The sequence below is a fragment of the Pholcus phalangioides genome, unplaced genomic scaffold (genome assembly GCF_987345545.1).
Source record: "Pholcus phalangioides strain wild (caught in Gottingen) unplaced genomic scaffold, Ppha-v1.0 ptg000005l_1, whole genome shotgun sequence".
Classification (NCBI taxonomy): domain Eukaryota; kingdom Metazoa; phylum Arthropoda; class Arachnida; order Araneae; family Pholcidae; genus Pholcus; species Pholcus phalangioides.
In genome coordinates, this window is record NW_028301598.1 from 8,791,684 (window position 1) to 8,812,715 (window position 21,032).

Here is a 21,032-nt window from a genome sequence, read left to right on the forward strand (position 1 = left end):
AGCGCTTATGCGGTTTTTCCCAATTTTTCAGTTCTAATATCTCTGAGTGTATCAGTTAGCAACAGGAGAGACAGGGCAACAACTTTCGAGTTGGGTTTTTGAGGACGGGTGTCTGTATAAAAAGGTTTTTTTTTTACTTTAATATAGTTTAACTATACAACCCCTTGCAACATGAATGACGTGTCTGAGTTCTACACGTTATTTGGGTAATTTTTCTAATAGGAAGTATGCCTCTAGGATCGATGGTTCACCAATAAAATGCGGCAAGAGGGAATTAAATAATCAACCTGCATAAAGACAATCATATAATTAGGCACAAAAACACACACGCATAATTAAGCAAAAGAAAAAATAAATAGAACCACATTTGCACAAAATTGGGTTATTCAAAGCTCTTATAAATTGGTTTCAATTTCCTGATGGATCGGCATAGAGAAGACGATGTCTTAAACCAGTGGTTTTCAGCCGGGTCCCATATGGCCCCCTAGCGGTATTGGGATAATTCAAGGGGGCCATAACAGGTGATTTGGAGGTTTGCAGAGAGTTGAGAAGAAAAATTAAGCTGTGAAGTAGTAAAGCTTTTATATTAGTGACTATACACTTACAGAATCCAATAAAACCAGGACCGTCTTAGGGCATGGACCCACGCGGGCCTCACTGCCTACATTTTGCAGCAGGTTCCCTAGGATGGGGTTTTCCGCAGATCCGGCTAGATTTTTCACAGACCCCCCTCCTCTATATTATTTAAATTCATAGTGTGGAAAAAAAATGATGAAAACTATATCGGGCCCCTGGCTGCAGCTCTGTCAGTCCCACTCTTGTGAAGAGTCATACCCGGGGTATGTCCATAAGTTACCCCCACCTTATGATATTTTGTATAGTACAATTAATTTTGGAAATAAGTAGGAAATATGTAGGCTGTTTATTTCCAGCTAAGTATGGGACTACCGTACCTTTGCTTGAGAGGCCCCATGATGTTGAGACGGCCCTGAATAGAACTCGGACTAGCAGATAACTCAATAAATTCTAGGTCGGTGGTCTGGAGGCCAATCTTCAGTATAATCGTTCAGTATAAATTCACTGAAAAAAATCAATTCAATACGTATAAAGGATCTTGCTTCTAGATGAGTCGAAGACTGGGTAAGACAGGGGAGCCACAAGAAAAACAAATGGTTCAAAGGAGGCCACGGGCAAAAAAAGGCTAAGAAACACTGTCTTAAACAGCAGTTAATTAAGAAAAAATTATATTTGTTTAATATTGGACTTCATTGTACTTGGTAAAAATTGGATATATTCCTGAATAAGTCGTTATCCAGATAACATCCATAAGTTAGCCAATCGAAAAACACGTGTATATAAACTCCGATGGTATATATTGCTCCATGACTCGGTACCTCTCATCTGAATCCCTCTCAAATTTACTGATATTTTTTTAAATCGGATCTGGATGAATCATTGACGTCTGGCGAGCAGCCAAGTAGTTCTTGCATTCCAAAAGCCTGGCAAAACTCCTCAGCTACACAATAGCTATAGGCCTATTGCATTCACCAGCTGCTGTCTGCGTGAACTCATGGTAAACTATCACCTTATGCACTACATTGAGGTTAATAAGAATTTATCTAAACATCAAAGCGGCTTTAGACGGTTCAGGTCCACAACATGTAATATGTTACGCCTTGAGACATCAATCAGACAAGCATTCGTAAAAAAGTAGCTCATGATAGTCATATTTTTTGACATAAAAAGGCTTACGACCGTACTTGGAGGAACGGAATCCTTTCCGACCTTTATAATTGCGGAAGCACATTATCGACACCCCGAATTCAGAAACAACGTGTACCTCAAGGTAGCATTTTGTTGTTGCTTTTTTATCATGCACAGTTTTAGTTTTTGACATGACAAAAGGACATTTTTCTTATTTTCATATTTGTTTTGGCGCAGTTTGACCAAATTGGTCCTTGCGCCAATAAATTTAAAATCCAATACAACCGATTTTGGTCATAGTCATCTTTCACTTCATGGCATTTTAAATGACCATAGCGATGCATCTCGCATTTTTAAGTTCATCAAAGCCATTGGATTTTATAACAAATTATAGCTTTTTACAATTCATGTCAGTGTTTTACGTTTCCCATCGCTTTTTATCATGAGCAGTCTTATTTTTCGATATGACAAACGGACAATTTTTCTTGTTTTTATATAGTCATTTTTTTGGCGCAGTTTGACCAAACTGGTCCTTGCGCCAGCAAATTCAAAATCCAATCCAATCCAATAAAATGCTTTATTTTATGCTGCTTCTCTGTCCTGATTGGTTGTCCTCACTTTTAGCCTATCTACCGCCGGTGATTTTCATGCTACAGTTACCGTTCGAACGCTATTTAGGGGTTTTCGCAATGGAGATCGCATTCCAATACAAAAAACTTGGTGTTGCCATTTGATATTTTCGAAATTTTCTCACTGTAACCGTAACTGTTAGAGTGACACTGTTGTTTTCCATATCATTCTTGAGCGCATACCTCAAAATACTTATGCCAAAATTTCATTCAGTTTCTGTGAATGGTATGATAGTTAGGGGCCCATATGTCGGGATAGTTTTTTTATAATCACCCTGTATTTCGGAATACACAGCCTTCGAACCACCTCAACTTTATATTCTACATTTTATTTGCGATTTTTCTTTTTGCTTTAACTTTTAAATTGCATTCTAAGTCTTACATGTTTTAGTTTTGTATATTTAGAACTTAAAATATAAAAACCTTCTAATATTTTGTGTTTTAATTTGTATATTTTTATATATATCTTTCATTTTGCTTTTAATCTTATATGGCTTTTTATAGGCTTATATCAACCTTTTTATTTATTTTATAAGTTTTAATGTTTTTGTTTGTCATAACAAAACCCATGCTAATTTCCCAGCATTCGGGCCGTCGAACCCATCTTGCAGTATGCCTGTAAAGGCGGGACAAAGATGAAAGAGAATGTTATCATCTAAATGAAATCGGACAAAGCGATGAAATTAAATTCTTAGCAATATTAATAGACGATTTTTCGAAAACTCGCGAAATTTGTTCCCACTCAAAGATGGAATTTAATAAACATTAATCGATGATAAATTTCAATTTGGCCTCATTAAATGTACGATTTTGCGGGGAAAAAATTAAGTGTATATTCTCTGGAAGATGATAACGTTCGCTCTCCGAGAGATGCGCGAAGCAATCTTATTAATTTCCTCACACGCAATATTTTGTCATAAATCATTAAGGTTTTGTACCAAAATCTAAGGTCTATCACATTTATTTTTCATAGACCTTATAACAGTGATTCTCAAACTTCTGTCAGCGGCGTCTCCCTTGCCCAATTCATAATTCATCCGTGGTTCCCGGAATAGTTTGGCGAATATTTTCACATGTAAAATAACTACCTCATACCATAAATAGGTTCACAAATCAATACGGAAAAGAATAGAGATGACTTTGCCTAATAATACTCAAAACATCGTCGACGAATGAGGCAAATACCCAAGATGCAACACAAATGAATATCTATCACAAACACATGTCTCTCTCCAGCTCCCCGCGACACCTGTAGGAGCTGTGACGCAGACTTTGAGAAACAACGCCTTACCGTTTTCTAATTATAGTACTTTATAAACGAAATTTAATATTATAGTATTTTATACATTCTAGAATGAAATTTCAAAAAATTCACACGTATATCAGCAGATTTGGGGATAACTTATGATCATAACATGCAATCCTTAAAATTTTGGATAATAATCATCATCACAAGCTAAACATACTGTGTGAAAATAACAAAACATTCCATTCGACTAATGTTTTTTAATCGTGTTTCTAATATAACTTGGATTTTTTTGGTTCAAATTTGACATATAAATGGTTTTTTCATAGAAAATGACATATGTAGTCCAGTCCAAAATTTATTATTGTTTTAAACCATTCTGAGACACTTTATATCAACAAATGTTATTAAAGTTCACTACAGTAATATTTTATAGAAAAGTGACAAGAAAGTATCGGATACCTCTATTCGTAAAAAATATTAATAAAGTTTCATTTTTTGCAACTTTCGAAATTTGTTTCCACTCGAAGATGAAAGTCGGGTAAACATTATACGATGAGAATATTCAATTTCACGTCATTAACTGGACGATTTTCCGAGGAAAAAGAAACGAATAGATTTTCTCGTGGGAATAGATAGCGTTCGCTCCGGGAGATGTACGAAACAGTCTCATATACATTTCCTCTCACGCAATTTCGCAAAAAGAAAATGCACGTCACATCCGAGAGATAGAGTGAACCTAACATCTAATCTTGGAGAACCCCATTTAAATTTATTTAATTCACTTGTGACCTCACTGTTATTGTACAGAGATGGCGTATGGAGTCGTAACTACCATAACGAAACCGGAAAGGTTCAGTTGACTTTCTTGAAAAGAATAAATATATCGATTGAGAAAGTTAACACACCGCGTTGTATAAACGATATGAAACTGGACGGCTAACACTAAAGCGATCAGTAATTGAATTAGTATTTATGTTTTAATTTATGCGTTCTCAATCTTCGTGATAACAGGCTGACTGAGTAATGTGTTATTGCTCTTAACAATCAGAAAAATGACAACACAACTTTCAACTGGGTTTCTCAAGTAAAACATATTTTAGGCTATGCTTATGTGTTGCGTCTGCCTATTACCGATATTAAGCGCGCGCTATATCTCTTATTTTAAATCATATTATAACTTACGATTACCGCAAAGATTATACAACCTAACTATATTCTAAACTCAATATACAGTAAAATCTCGTTAAGTCGTAATTTTTCTTCAGACCCTTTCAGCTCTCATAGATCACAATGTTATTAAACCCTCGTTTACTCGTCGCTAATTTCGGTTAAGTCGTCACTATGAAAAACTTTGAGAAAGAGGAACAGACTATTTTTTTGGCTCCCATTAAAAAAAGAGCTTGTTAACAGCATTGCCATATGCTTAAAAGTCACCATAAAATTCTATATACCCAAACGGAACAGTTTAAGTAACGAAAGTTGCGCTGGGGAAGTTCATTTGCCGACTAAGGTCTTTGGAACGTTGGGGGACTGTTCAAGCTAGATCTCATTTCTGCCTGGGCTCCATTGGAGAAACTGGACAAACCGCGACACACCGAAGCTCTGTCCCCCCCCAGGGCATCTCCGGCAAAACAAAAATTTTTTGATATGTCAAAGATTACATATAGTGCAAGGAAATCAAAATTTACGTAAATCAAAGAATCAAATTAATAAAGTTAAAGTCAAAGTGAAACGCGGGCACAGATAATAAATAATCATAGAAAGCATGGACTCTACTAATTTGGGGCTTGAATTTTAAACACAATATCTTTGTTGAAAAAAATTAGACATTCTTTCCCAAGCTGAGGTCTTCTGTTTACTTTTCCCTGCCCAGGGCCCCTCCACCAAGTCAAAAGTGTTCGAGATTACTTTTTAGTTGTATCATGAACTACTGATGAATAATTCAAACATTAAAATTAAATTTGTTGTATATGTAAAATTTATGTGCAATAGAGAGTTCTATTATGAAGAAAAGCTACTTATTCAAACAGTTGCTCGGTTAGTCTAAATTAAAAATTACTAGTATAAATCAAAGTGTACGGTACAGTTCACCACAATAATTTAAGTAATAAGAGATAAAAAATTGCGATTATTTTTTCTTCCGCAATCTATAAATTTTATTAATATATTGTTATTTTGATTCATTCTTTAATAAATGTCATATTACTTTAAATTTATACGATTTTCATAATATTGCGCATTAAAACTGACGGAACTCCGCTTAAGCCGTCATAATTTTTCGATATTTTGAGGTGACGACTTATCGAGGTTTTACTGTATCTCCCACATTATCAGCATTTAATTTCCATCCTTTTTAAGTGAGGCATATTTTAATTTACCGTTAAAAATTGTTTGTGTATTACTCCCACTGAGATCTAGTTCACCGTTTCTGAGTGACGATTGTGAAATTACACTCTCTTATAATTGTGATGGAATCTGTACGTTTTGAAATTCTCTGGACTCAATGGTAAAATTTTTGCACATTTTGCCTCTTTTCAAAGTTTTACCGTAACAATTATTTTGCCACACTGTGAATTTATCAGTTGGATTGGATAGGGATTAATACTGTGCAATCATTTAACACTAACTCAACCAATAAAATTTTTATATTAGATATATACAATTATTTCAACAACGTCTGTTTTCTTTTGTTTGAAATTAATTTTGTTTCTCCTTCTCATTGATCAACAATTATGTTTCTTTCTGATATTTATTTTATGTGGAAAATCATGATATATTTTTAATAATTATGTGTTTTCAATCTTCGTAACGGGCCTATGACCCATATGAAAACAAATGAATAAAATTGCTATTGATATTGTGAGAAAATATTCTCGAAGAAAGTCATTATGAGGTGGTTATGAAAAAACTTTTTTGTTTTAAAATTTTCAGCCAATTAAAGCCGAATTATATCACAAATTATAAACAAAATGAGTAACCTTTTGTGATTATTTAAAAGAAAATATAATATTCTATAGATTATTCTCCAATTTTTTGCATTGTGACGCAAATTCTCAGAATATTCTCGTTCTACTATAATCTCACTTCACATCTGTTGATGAATGGAAACGTATTCATGATATCATTCATTTAAATCGAAGGAAGCGATAAAATTGAATTCGTAGAAATTTTAATAAACGATGCACATATCTGAAACAAAAAAAAAATTGGAATATGTATATACCACTCGAAGATGAAAGTTGGTAAACATTAATCGATGAGAAAATGCAATTTCGCCTCATTAAATGGATGATTTTCCGGGAAAAAAGGGAAACGGATAGATATTCTCGTGGAAATAGATAACGTTCGCTCCGGGAGATGTACGAGACACTCATATACATTTCCTCCCACGCAATTTTGAAAAAAAAAGCACTTTACATCCGAGAGAGAACCAAACACCTTTGGCCATGTATTTGGCGAACTTCCAAGCTCCAATTCCCGCCATTACGACTTCCAACGATAACAAATGATTTCTCTCTTGGATATGTTATATCACGTCGTGTTGTGTCATCTGACGGAGCTGTTTCCATCTTTCACGAGATAATACTAAAAAAGAAACAATAAGAGGACGTCTCTATCTGTCCGAATTGAGCCACAGAAATACATCATCAATTGCTTCTTTTTTCACTACGCGATCCATGAACGAACGAAAGCAACAACGTTGAATGATTTTGTATCTGTTGTATTAATTTTCTTGTTGAGAACTTAAAAAAATATATAGGATTTGTTCTATTCGGATTCAAGATCATGTTATTGGAACCATGGTGAATTGAAATGCATGCTGTTGTGGATTAGGTGACTGAAAAGGTAAGATCTAATTCGATTATTTTTGAAAATATATACTGTGATAATATAGAAGAAAATTTGAATTTTGTTGAAAGCACGCAATTTCTTTTATTATTGTTATTTTTTTATTTATGAAAATATTTGGGTTATTGATACGGCCGCAAGTTTTGACGTGAATACGTTCTTGGTACGTCCGGAAATCGCGTGGTAGACACTGGCAATGAAATCGGCATCATCGGATTTGCTTTTGGAATAGCTAACAGAAGATACCAAAGTCGTTTATTTGCATTTCAAACTTCTCGAGATATAGAGTAAAACAATTTCGTTATGAATGTGGCCCGCGAGCCTGATGCCCAGATCAAAATAGCTATTAAAACCGGAGTGTCATCATTGGATTTGTCTGACCAAGATATATTCTGAATGCCCCTAAGATATTAGCGTTGAAATGGTTTCGTTACGCAACTTTTTGCGAATGCACCCAGTATTGTCAGGTGATTTAACCTTTTATTTGGAAATGTTGCAAATATTGTATATGTTGCTCAAAAGCAACACGAGTTTCGTATATTATTCTAATAAAGGCATTTTGTATATTTTTGAGCAAGTCCTTAATATTCGATTTTTACTTGTGAACTGTTCGTGAAGTTTTTATAATTACGAACAGAATAGCTCAAAAGTGCACATTAGGGTGGATCGATAAGTATAGGGCAATATTTTTTTTTCGAAATTACTTTTTTGGCGTGGGAAAGTTGTGTCTTGGGTGTATTATTTTGCATAATTTCTTTTTATTGAAATCCATTCATATCTTCTGGTGGCCTAAGAAACCCAAAAATAGTTAAAAATTCACACTTTTATGAAAATGTATTAAAAATTGTAAATTAATGAAATTTTTTTATAAATTTTGTGGTGTATTCAGGTAATAAAGTATAAACTTATAAATCATAATAATTTTATAGTAATACATGAAGTATAAATTTAAAAATCAAGGCAATAAATCATAATACTTATGAAACTTATCTAATGACTTTTTTAATTGTATTCATTTGAAGTGATTTACATATTTCTAAATGTGTTGTAATGCTTTTTGGTATGGAAATGTTTGATTATGGCTTCTTGATTTTATCCTATTCAATATGAAGCCGTGTCTCTTCTTTCTCCACACACACTTTCCGACGCCTCGGACACTAGGCGAATGCATCTTTCAACTGCTTGGGTATGGCATGAATATTTTCACCATTCCTTCCAACTTTTACCATGGCTTCCAACTTTTACTATACTAAATAATTTTATACATTTAATAATAAACAACAAATACTTTTTCATTCTCTGCCTATACTATTTTCCCCGTGAAATCAATTATTTAACTCTTTTTATTCAAAATTTGTATAAAAATCGATTTTTGGCCAATATCCAAGTGTTGGGGCATTTAAAAAAAATTGAATTGGAATTGAAAAAAATTTGCATTTATATGCTAGTATGCTTAAAAGACAACTTTTGCACCCCAAGCCGATTCTTTTATCCACATCTGGATTCTCCAACCACCCTAGAGCACGTCTCTTATTTCTTGACAAGCCAAGCAAGAACAGTTTATGACCCTTGAATTTTGGAGGGAGTTTTTGCATGTGGAGGAGACATATGATGTGTAATCTTCAACAATTATAGAAAAGCAAGTTAGCAAACAATAAATGGCATTCTTAAATTATTCAAAAATCTATATAAACCATATCAAGAGAAGTGTAACCTGAAGTGCACACGCACTACAACATCCCCTATATGTTTAAATAATAACAATTTCTTTGTTATATCTAGGCGCCCCCATTGCACATTCCTCAACAAACTACAGTGATGCCTCGGTTTTCGTCGATAATCCGTTCGAAAACAATCGGCGAAATCCGAAACCGACAAAAACCGAGGCAATTGTTTCCATATGAATCATTGTAAATCAAATTAATTTGTTCTAGATACTCGTAAATAATACCAAAAACACATTTGATAGAGAATGAATATAGTGTTGTGTTTAATACCACAAGCCGCACCTTCGCCCAGCCTAGTAACGCTGTGTATGGCAGTGCACCTCTTGAATTTTTCGAACTCTGCTGGACTTGCAACCACTAAATACACTAGCCCTGGCATTTTCTTGATGAGATCGACATGTTATGAAAAGAAAATGGCAGATGTCTGAATGGTCGTTGGACTTATCATCAACTGCGGACATTGATGTGTTTCAGAATATCACAGTGCAGTTACTGGTGTACGATCCGTGTATATTTCCCCCCAGACCACATACAATCCTCCTAAGCCAGGTTTTCTCAACCTCCTTTTGAGTTCCATGGACCATTTTTGCCAATAAGATTCAACCCACGGACTCCAACACAAAATACTGTCCTACATTTTGCATTGTAAGAAGATAATTTTTTTTTTCTCATCCAAAACTCCCGGATAACCTGCAGTCGCTTCACCGACACCCAAAGGTTCCCCAAACCCGATGTCCTCATCTTCGATGAAATGTTAGTAAATGGAATAAAATGTGAAATTCAGGCAATGTTGGAGGATCTAAAAAATACTAAGATATTATCCCGCTTGCGCATTAATGAATGCGTGTTACTTAAAAAAAATTATCTAAAGATTAAAAAAGAGATTGTTTCATGATTGATTAGCTCCTGTTGAACAGTTCTTCATCTGAATCCCGGTCCAAAATCGAAGATGGACTTAAGATGGATGAGAACTGCATTGCTTCAGGAAAAAAAAATTTAACATTATAGTAAAGCCTAAAACCTATGGAAAAAAGTATAAGAGCAATCAAAAATTATGTGTTTGAAATTTTGCTTTAAACAAAAGAAACACTTTTTTCATTATAAAATTTTATCTTTCGGGATGTCATTGATAGAAAAAAGCCGTAAATAACTATTTCTCTAACTATCATCCAAGTTGTTTGATTCGTCGTACCATGAATCAGACTGTCACATCTATAAGGATTAAGAAAAGGACTTCCCGATGACCACCCACTGAATTGGCTCCAAATCAACACCTTTTAAACTTTGAAACCTTGTGACAGGTGCATTGTTCTATTGAAACCGAAACTCCAAAAGATACCTCAGAAAATAGGAATTCTGTCGAAACTGTTTTAATATGCGTACATTTCCAAAATATGACTGTCATTGCATAGGTCAGTGATACTTAAAACCCATCCATTCCGTCCATGAAAAGTACTTATCCTACTGCGCACCAAAATATAAATGCTGTTTGGCTTATTGACATCGCTTTTGTCTGCGCTGTTTCGTAAGGGGGAGGTTTGTATTTCGGGTTTGCATACTAGAGTTGCATACCAACTACATTTCAGTTTTTTTTTAATCACGTTAAGCATAGTTTGACGTGTGCAGTGCAAGTTTTATTCCTTCTGAATTACATCAGAGCTTAATTTTTTTCAGGTTAAACCTGTGGATAGTCGTGTTTTTCTGACCTGGTAAGCGAAAGAGGCCTTCTTGAGCACTTTTTCAGTCCATAATTCTCGGGCCCATTTAAGAGAAACTGTCAATCAAACACACACAACAGCCTTCAAAATTTTCATTATTCTGGCCATTTCATGTTTCGTCTGAGTTTTCGCCCCTTCAGTGTGCAATAATTATGTTGCCTTTGGCATCTTCACACTTTCAGGAAAAAAAAATGGTTTGACAACGCATCACTGATCAAAACAGTCTCGACTGTTATTACGCGAACATGAGAAAAAAGCAAATTTCTTTCTTCGATATCAGACATTACGCGTGTCCTTATTTTTTTATTCCAGGTTTTGACTTTAACTATAATTTCAACAATTTTTTTCTGAATGTTTATACTTCAACTAATGCCACTTCCATTTATCACTCTTAAAATATTCATGCATCTAAAAACAAGCGCAAGTTTTCAAGATATTTTTACAAGTGGTTTTTCGGTTGTCAAACATTTTACCACCACCTTATACTTCACACGTAGTAAACTTGAGCATATACAGGGTGTTGCTTTGAAGTGGCAGCAAACTCAGAGCGCTGGTATTAAGGCATCGAGAGGAACAAAACTTGCACACAACATCGTATCGCAAACTGCGTTCAGTCGGTGAAATCGCATAAGTACTTATGAGGGGGTAAGCATAAATACTTACGGGTGTGACGTGTCGAGTGGGACAGAAAGGCCAATAATAAATACAAAAAACAATTATTTGACAATGATTACAATACAGTTTGTGTAGCATAGTTCAATGCCAGAAGGTAGACGTTAGGAGGAATGATTACAGGAACTGTTGACACCACAGGCTGTGTTATATAATCATGCTGTCAAATAAATATGTTTTCTACTTTTATTGGCATTTTTATGCCACTCGACACGTCACACCCATCATAACTATTTTTGCCATTTTCACGGACTAAACGTGGTTTGCGATACCATGTTCTATGCCTATTTTGGTTCCTCTTGATGCCTAACATCACCCATCTGAGTTTGTCGACACTTCAAAGCAACATCCTGTACAATGACCTTGTATGATGATAAAGAATAGAAACTGTGGAGATGAAAGCAAATGGTCCAACCGAATATTACAGCATTCACAGATAAAATAGGCGAAGCGTAGCATTGTCACACGTGTGGGGGATCTTTTAATACTCCTCTCTCGCAAGACTTTCAATACCATCTCAAGTTGAGAGTAAACGGTGGACGCGGGAAAGCGTTTAATATTAGAACCGTTGGTTATTTGATCGGTAAATAACCTTAATCCACGGGCAAGACGTTCATTGCGAAGTCTTTGCTTGATAGACCAGAGTGACCTGTCAGAAAATTAATCTTGCCCTGCACAGGGTGGACACGAAAGAAAAGGTTGTAATACGCATTTGACATGAGAATAAATATTCAATATACGGGGTGATTATAGACATGAAGAGACATCTTGCGGTCATTTCCAACAATGATGGAAAAGGAAGTTGGCAAGCAATAAATCGAATTTTTTTAACTGTTCTAATCTATGTAAATCATATAAATAGTGTGTTCAATGGAATGCAACAGTCCATGTGATTTAAATATTGCGAATACATTTTTTTCTCATGTGATAGCATTCAGGGTACCTCATTTGCATAATATATATATATATACGGGGTGATTATAAAAAAACTATCCCGACATATGGGCCCCTAACTATCATACCATTCACAGAAACTGAATGAAATTTTGGCATAAAGTATTTTGAGGTATGCGCTCAAGAATGATATGGAAAACAACAGTGTCACTCTAACAGTTACGGTTACAGTGAGAAAATTTCGAAAATATCAAATGGCAACACCAAGTTTTTTGTATTGGAATGTGATCTCCATACTGAAAAACACGAAATAGCGTTGGAATGGCACCTGTAGCACGAAAATCCCCGGAGCTAGGCAAGAAAAAAGTAAAAAGGACTTTGCCGTGCACCAGAGCATTAATGTTCGTTTCATTCGTCACACCATTTCTTCGGCTGAGATCCCAGCCTGATTAGTCCTCCACAAAACGAGAAGAAGTAACCAAGAAATACAAATTTCGGGTTCTACGTAAGACACAGTCATGACTGACGTCGTCACGTAGGTGAAAGAAAAGGCACCGCGAAATGCGAGCCACGTATGTTGCTTTCTGCCATTCCGAACAAGATGCCGCTTTCAGGGAAAGAACGTGGGGAAATCGTAAAGATTTATTACCTGAATGGACAAAATGCCGCAGACACATTGCGTGTTTACCGCAGAAACCATGGACTACGGCGAGGCCCGTGCACTGTCAAAGCTGTACGGGACTTGATTCATAAATTTGAAGAAACTGGTTGCACATGCGATCGACCTCGGTCTGGACGACCTTCCGTTCCCGTGGAAGCTGTTGCAGAAGTTCATCAGACGATAAGCACAGTTCGTCCCGCAAGTGCACGCGGTGTTTCACGTGTTCTGAATCTGCCGAATTCAACTGTCCGCAAGATTCTGCGCTCTGTTCTAAACATGTTTCCGTATCGACTCCAGCGTGTCCAGATGTTGGAAGCGGGAGACTATCAATTACGGCTAGATTTTGCGAATCAATTCCTTATCCGGTACGATGAAGATAGCAGCTGGCATTTACACATTCTGTGGACAGATGAGGCGCATTTCTCGTTAACTGGTAACGTGAATTCGAAAAATTGTGTGTACCGGGCAGACAATAATCCACATGATGTCACATGATGTGCTTGCACGTCCATTACACGAGGAAAAAGTGTGGTGTGGTATAACGAGTACGTTCATCCTCGGCCATTACTTTTTTGAAGAGATTACTGCCGCTGATCTGCAAACATGTACAGTAACGAGTGCTCGCTATCTGGACATGTTAACTCGTTACGCGATTCCCGCATTGCAACGGCAAAATGCTCTATCTGAAGTTGTGTGGATGCAAGATGGCGCTCCTCCACATGTAGGGTCTTCAGTCAAACGTGTCTTAAGTCAACAGTTTGGTGACAGAGTTATCTCCCGTCATTTCCCGTTTCCGTGGCCACCAAGGTCTCCTGATCTCACACCAATGGATTTCTGGCTGTGGGGATATCTGAAATCCAAAGTGTCGTCCGCAAACTGCATCTGATATGAAATATGCCATCAGAACTGCGATTCAAGAGATTCCTATTGCCATGGTACGTGCTGCAGTGCTATCCACCATCCGCCGCATGCAAAGTGTCATCGTGTGTGAAGGAGGTCATGTGGAAAATTTGTGAAACACAATAAAATAATTCATTTTATGCTGCTTCTCTGTCCTTATTGGTTGTCCTCACTTTTAGCCTATCTACCGCCGGTGATTTTCATGCTACAGTTGCCGTTCGAACGCTATTTAGGATTTTTCACAATGGAGATCACATTCCAATGCAAAAAACTTGGTGTTGCCATTTGATATTTTCGAAATTTTCTCACTGTAACTGTTAGAGTGACACTGTTGTTTTCCATATCATTCTTGAGCGCATACATCAAAATACCTTGTGCCAAAATTTTTTTCAGTTTCTGTGAATGGTATGATAGTTAGGGGCCCATATGTCGGGATAGTTTTTTTGTAATCACCCTGTATATGTCTACAGCTAAGGTGTTCGCCTTTCAGGAGAGTGCGGGCCACTTTACGGGTTTAAATATGAATCCCGGGCCACTTAATACATCTGTAAATTTTCCGTTGATCATTCCAGTGATCTCGTAATGTGCTACGGACCGCTCCGAGTGCTCTGGAACCGGTTATCTTGGGTCACTTAAGTGATCTGGAAATCGTTTAAATATGCCGTGGGTAATTCGAGTAATCTACAAATATGCCAATCAGTTAATTTTCACGGGCACACATATGATGACTTAGAAGGACATATTTGGGCCGTGGGACAGGGTAGAGTATATATGCATTCGAGGGTTCCTGACCTTTAGAAGAGTGTTTTCCACTTCATTGGTTTGAAAACGTGCCGGGGGCCACGTATTGATCTGTAAATGTATTGCTCAAATGATCCGGAACTGCGCCGAGGGCCATATAAATGATATTGAAATGTGCCGCGGACCCACTTAAAGGATTTGGAACATCGCTACAGGTCATCTTTTAATGTTCAACGGGTCATTTAAGCAATCTGTGAATGTTCCACGGGCTACCTAAGTGATCTGAAAATGTGACGCGGACCACTTAATTGAAGTGAGAATGTTAAGGATTGAATAATAAGGATTGAAGTCACGGGCCACATTTGACCCGTGGGACATGGGTTGAGCACGAGACTCAATAGTCAAGTAGTTATCAAACATCCCGGAACACATGTTTATTAGCATTCGCACTTGCCGTTGTGGTGGTCGAGTGGTCATAGTGACGAACTCTCATCGCGAGGTCCCGCGTTCGAACCCCACAGTAGTGGTCTACTGAATTTGGTTATCTGCTGCTCCCAACTTCGAGGCGTGAATGCGAGGCGATCTCCCCGTTAAAATGTCTCGCCACAGAGAGGAACTGGTCCGCAATCGTTACAATTATTCAATCATTTCACTTCACTTCTGAAATATAGATGGCAGCAGTGAAAAATCTAACAATACGCACTCACGTTGTTAGGTTTACACACTTGCACTTCCGGCACAACTCACTCGGTAGTAAATTGTCCATTGCGATAGCTCAGTTTGGAAGAAAGTGAAATGACACTTTTTCGCCAGATTTCTTTCTAACCGTGCACAGTCCTGGTCCTATCACCATAGATGTAATTTACTATCATTGTCGCGGCGCGACTGTCTCAAACATTTGCGCGACATGATATGGTACAGAAATTGTGAAAAATGATCAAGCTACATTTGTTGTATGTTAACATTAAACTCGTTTTGTTTTTATTACTCTAATTTTTCACTTAAGGACGGAGAATAGCATTTACGAAAACAGGGTAAGATAACAATACACAAGCTCTCTCTCAGTGACAATAACTTTGGTTCACTCACCCATACATCTCCATTAGAGGTCTTAACGATGATTTCCTTCACCCACCAGTCATCATTAGGGGCCCTCAACCCGGGGTAGAAGAGAGAGTTACAGCATACTCATACTCGACATGTTGGCCGACCAACTCCTAGAATCTGTCTGCCGAAAAAGCTTCGTTGACATCATTTTTCCTCAGAATTAAATGGTAAATTTCTGGGTATGCAATAAAAATTATCACATAATAATACCAGGAAACGACCGACGTATGTTGACCTGAAATTGCAAAAAAAAGAGTTTCGGAACTGTATGCTTGCCCGGTATGCAAGAGGGCCTAAGTTCGAGAGAGTCCCGGCGGAGACAAGATGACTTTTCTTCCGAGTTCACCTCAGCATAATATCCAGAAAATAAAATGTTTCCTTGCATGAAGTTTCTTCATCAGTTGTAAGAATAATGAAAAATAGCCTTTATAGCGGGAGTTACTCGCTGTTGTATACAAAAGAATGAAATGAAAATAAATAATTCGACTCTTTTGTCTACAACAGCGAGTAACTCCCGCTATAAGGAGTATTTTTCATTATCGCTACTGATGAAGGAACTTCATATAGTTCCGAAACGCGTATAGAGCCGTGGTTCCTTTTTGCAATTTTAGGTCAACATACATCTCAGTCGTTTCCTGGTATTATCTAACCACAAAATGTAATTCATTTCTACTTATTATTTGTATTTATTTGTACAATATTGTTGGCCCTTGGGCCTATACAAGAGGATGCGATTGAGAATGGCAAAGATATTGTTTGATATTGGATAAAAAACTAGTGATAGAGGGAGATTCAACAATAGAGCATGGGAGTTTGTTCCATTCACCAATGGTATGAGGAAAGAAGCTGTATTTAAAGCAGTCAGTGGAAGCAGAAATTGGTTTTATTTTAAGGGAATGGTCGAGTCTTCTAGAGATGTAGGATGGTTTGGCCAAGACACCAGAAGTATCAAAGTTGAAATGACCATGGAAAATTTTATAAAGCAATGTTAATCGAGAAATAAGACGAAGAGTAGAGAGGGGGAGGAGATGAAGTTCATTTTTAAGTTCGGACACAGAAATGAAAGATGACCAGCAGTCGTGAACAAATCGGGCGGATTTATTTTGAATTGATTCAAGTTTGTCTATATTACTGGAGGTGTAGGGGTCCCAGATTTCAGCGGCGTAGGAGAGGACGGGGGAGATATAAGTTTGGTAACAGAGAAGTCTGATATCCCGAGTAGAGTGTTTAAGATTGCGGCGGAGGAAGAAAAGTTTGCTAAGACACTTCTGGTAAATATAGTCGATGTGTTTGTTCCAACGTAGGTCGGCTGAAATAATGACACCCAGGTATTTGATATGAGAAACTTGGGATAACGGTAAATGATTGATGGAGTAGGAGTAATCAAGAGGAAGAAGTTTACGGGTAACTTTCATGTGAACCGTTTTTGAGATATTCATTGGCATTTGCCATAGGGAACACCAGTCGGCGATGGAAGCCAGGTTATGTTGGAGAAGTTCTTGGTCAGATTGAAGGTGAATGATACGGTAAATTACACAGTCATCAGAAATAGTCTAGTGGTGCAGTTGAAGGATTGTGGAAGGTCATTGATATAAATTAGGAAAAGTAACGGGGAGAGGACCGATCCTTGAGAGGTCCCAGACTTTACGGAGGTGGATGATGAGTTATGATCATTAAAATGAACAAACTGTTTACGGTGTTTTAGGAAAGCCTCCACCCAATTAAGTAATTGAACGTTAAGGCTAAGGCGTGAGAGTTTGAGAAGAAGTTTATCGTGGGGAACTTTATCAAAGGCTTTAGAGAAATCTAGGAATACGATATCAGTTTGTAGGTTTTTATCAATGGCTTCAGAGAGGTCGTGGATGAAGAGGGCCAGTTGAGAGGTAGTAGAGAGAGATTGTCTAAAGCCGTGTTGGTTGGGGAAAAAGAAGCTGATGGAGTCTAAGTGGATACGGATTTCTTTTGCTACAATATGCTCGAAGATTTTACAGCAGGAGGAGGTGATTGCTATTGGCCTGAAGTTAAGGGGATTGGAAAGTGGACCCGATTTGTGGATAGGAATAATTTTATTGATTTTCCAGTCGTTCGGGAGGGTAGCAGAATTTAGTGAAACATTGAACAGGATTAAAAGATATTCGGCGACTTCATCAGCACAGAATTTAAGAATAGAATTTGGGATGTCGTCGGGGCCAACAGAATGGGGTTTCAGTTTTTTCAAAAGTTTTAGGATACCTTGTTTCGAGAAGGATATTGGGGGTGAGTTGTGGATGGAATCAAAAAAAGAGTATTGGGGAGGAGAGGGGTCTATTGTGAAAACCGAGCAGAAAGCTAAATTGAATTCGGTAGCCATCTCTGAGGGAGAAGATATATATTTATTTGAACTTCTGAGGGAAGTGGGACCAACAGATTTAGGTCTAAGGTAACTCCAGAATTTTGTTGGATTGGTTTTTAAGTAATGGGGTAGAGAATGAGAAAGGTATCTGGACTTTTGGACGGAAATGAGGTTTCTGAGGTCTCGGGTGGAGGCTGAAATTATAGATTTGAGTGAATTGGATTTGTTGGTTTTATATTTGAAGGCGATTCGGCGGATTTTCCTCTTTAAATGAATAATATCTCTGGTGATCCACGGATTAAAAAAAGACTTAGGAGAAACTTTTTTAATTGGAACTGTAGTGAAGCATTTGTTTATAATACATTTGAATGAGGTCCAGAGGGTGTGGATAAGAAATCATTGAAGTGAGAGCGAAAAATATTTTGCATAAGTGGATAATTTGCCTTGTTGAAATTACGTTTAGGGGCGAGTTTGTAGGATGGGATAGAGTGGTGGAGGGAAAAGTTAATGACTGGGATATTATGGTCGGAGCAACCCTCAAAGATGGAAGTGGAAAGGATTGAAATTCGATTGGAGGTAGCAATGAGATCTAAGGTAGAGCTGGAGTAGAGGGTGGTTCTTGTGGGTTCTAAAATGGATTGGACCAAGTTAAATTTAAGGAAGATATCTAAGACTTTGTTATTAATTCTGTGATTGCCGGACAGGGATTCCATATTTTTCCAGTCAATGCCGGGAAGATTCCAGTCTCCAGAGATAAGAATAGAATGTGTATTGTAAAATTTTTCAAGAATAATTTCCAAAAAGGTGGAAATCAATAGAGGGAGGGAAATAGACAGAAAAGATGGCAAGTGGGGGACAATTGGGTCGAAGCCATTCGGCTCCAACAATTTCGAGTTCGGAATCTAATAGAATTTCAGTTAAAGGGATAGAATTTTTGAAAGTGAGTAAGACCCCGCCCCCCCCCCCGAGAGTTTCTATCCTTTCGAAAAGCATTGTAATCAGGTGGCAAAATTTCGGAATTAGAGATTGTATTATTTATCCATGACTCTGTAACACCAAGAAAATGGGGATTATGGATGAGTAAGAATGATTCTAGAAAATCAGTTTTATTTTTCAGGCTGCGAGTGTTAATAGTTCCCAACTGAAAGGTATTTTTTAATTTGGAGGTTGTGTAGACGGAAGGGTTGCTCGTGGGGAGTAGCCTAAAGGGGGTACAGGGGAAATATGGGAGGAGAGGGAGGGCAAAGAAGGGTACGAAGCAGCATGAGCGGGGAAGATGGGGCGGATATCATTAATATCGGGATCCCAGACATATTTGGTGTTATTTATGAGTTCAAAATTGTGAATAAGTTTTACTTTAATGCCTTCGTCACGGAACTTTTGACTGGCTCTCCAAATTTGACCACGAAGCTTGCGTGTATCGAAGGAGAAATCTTCTGAGATAGATATGTTGCTGTTTTTAAGTTAGGAGGCATTTTTCAGAATCTCACTTTTGATTTTAAATTTGTTGAACTTTATTATGGAAAGTCTGGATCCGTGGGTCTTTTTGGAACCTATTCTATGACAGCGGTCTATCTCACTAGGTGAAATATTTATGTCAAGGTGATCAGAACAACATTGGATGATTTTGGATTCGAGGGTGGAGGGGGACTCGAAGTCAGATTCTTCAGGAATGTTTCGGAAAATCAAGTTATCCCGTCGAGAACGATCCTCAAGATCGATGACTTTATTGGTAAGGGAGGATTGGAGTTCAGAGAGATTAGAGGAGAGGTCATAGACTTGGCTTTGGAGTTCCTCTACTGGAGAAATTTTCTCCTCGACTGCACTAAGACGTTGGGATAGATCACTTAGCTGATGACTGAATGAGTCCTGTTTTTGGTTGAGGAGGGTAAGTTTGTCAAGAATGGCTACCTCGGTGTCTTGAATATTACGGAGAATGGATGAGTTATCCGAAAGAGTCGAAGATTCAGACGAAGGATTTGATCTATTTTGAGAGCGTGTTGGGGAGTGGCTGACCCTAGGCCCAGGGTTGGATTCGATATCTCCCGCCAGTAGTAGCAAGCTAGCCAAGTGGGAAAAAACGACAAGAGGGAAAAAGGGAAGAGGTTTTGAATGGAACAAATTCGAATGACGGTAACAGGTACCGGAGCGAAAAGGGTTTTTCTTTAAAGCACACATATATTTTAAATAAGAAATTGATGGTGGAGCAAAAAATAGAAACACACAGTACATAATAATTTTAAACGTCGGATGCAGGATCGACACAAAGAATATTAAATTTATAAAAATTAAATACGTTAGTATGAAGATGTGAAGCGAACTAACCTGTAAAAATAGACTTGAATATAACATATTTTTTTTGACGAAATGTCGATCCTACATCGTCACTTATCACATGATACTAAAGAAATGCTCCATCTTGAGTACATTTGTTTTTGAAGGGTTTGATAGAAACAAGAGTTAGGTATCCCCTCCTTTTCATCAGTTTTTACAAAACCAAAAAAGCAAAAAGGTTTCAAAACTCAAACGATGAACCTCTCCGCTTATTATACGAAGTACAGATGACGCTGGATAACAAGCGAAGATAATCGAACCGCCGACGTCGCACTTTCAGGGCTCGGGCTCTACCATTAAGCTGCACAGAGCAGACATCTTCTTTCTCAAGAACACTGTCTATTGCGCAGTCCCGTTCAGCCCAAAGAAACAGTCTCCTAACTCGGCAGCAGATGGTAATGAAATTATCCACCAGATGGCGGAAGCTCGATGGTAGAGCACGCGCCCGGAAAGTGCGAGGTTAGTGGTTCGATTTCCCACAGAGGAATGACATTTCTTTCCGATTATCTTTGCTA

At 37.5% G+C, this 21,032-nt stretch overlaps 1 protein-coding gene across 1 annotated transcript in view; it reads left to right on the forward strand.

The window, feature by feature from the left end:
• The first annotated feature begins 7,139 nt into the window (after positions 1-7,139).
• LOC149086255 (disks large homolog 4-like) overlaps positions 7,140-21,032 on the forward strand; it is a 186,296-nt gene continuing 172,403 nt past the window's right edge. Inside the window, exon 1 of the mRNA XM_089232280.1 lies at positions 7,140-7,428. The gene's annotated coding sequence lies outside the window, so the exon portion shown is untranslated. The remainder of the gene's footprint in view (positions 7,429-21,032) is intronic.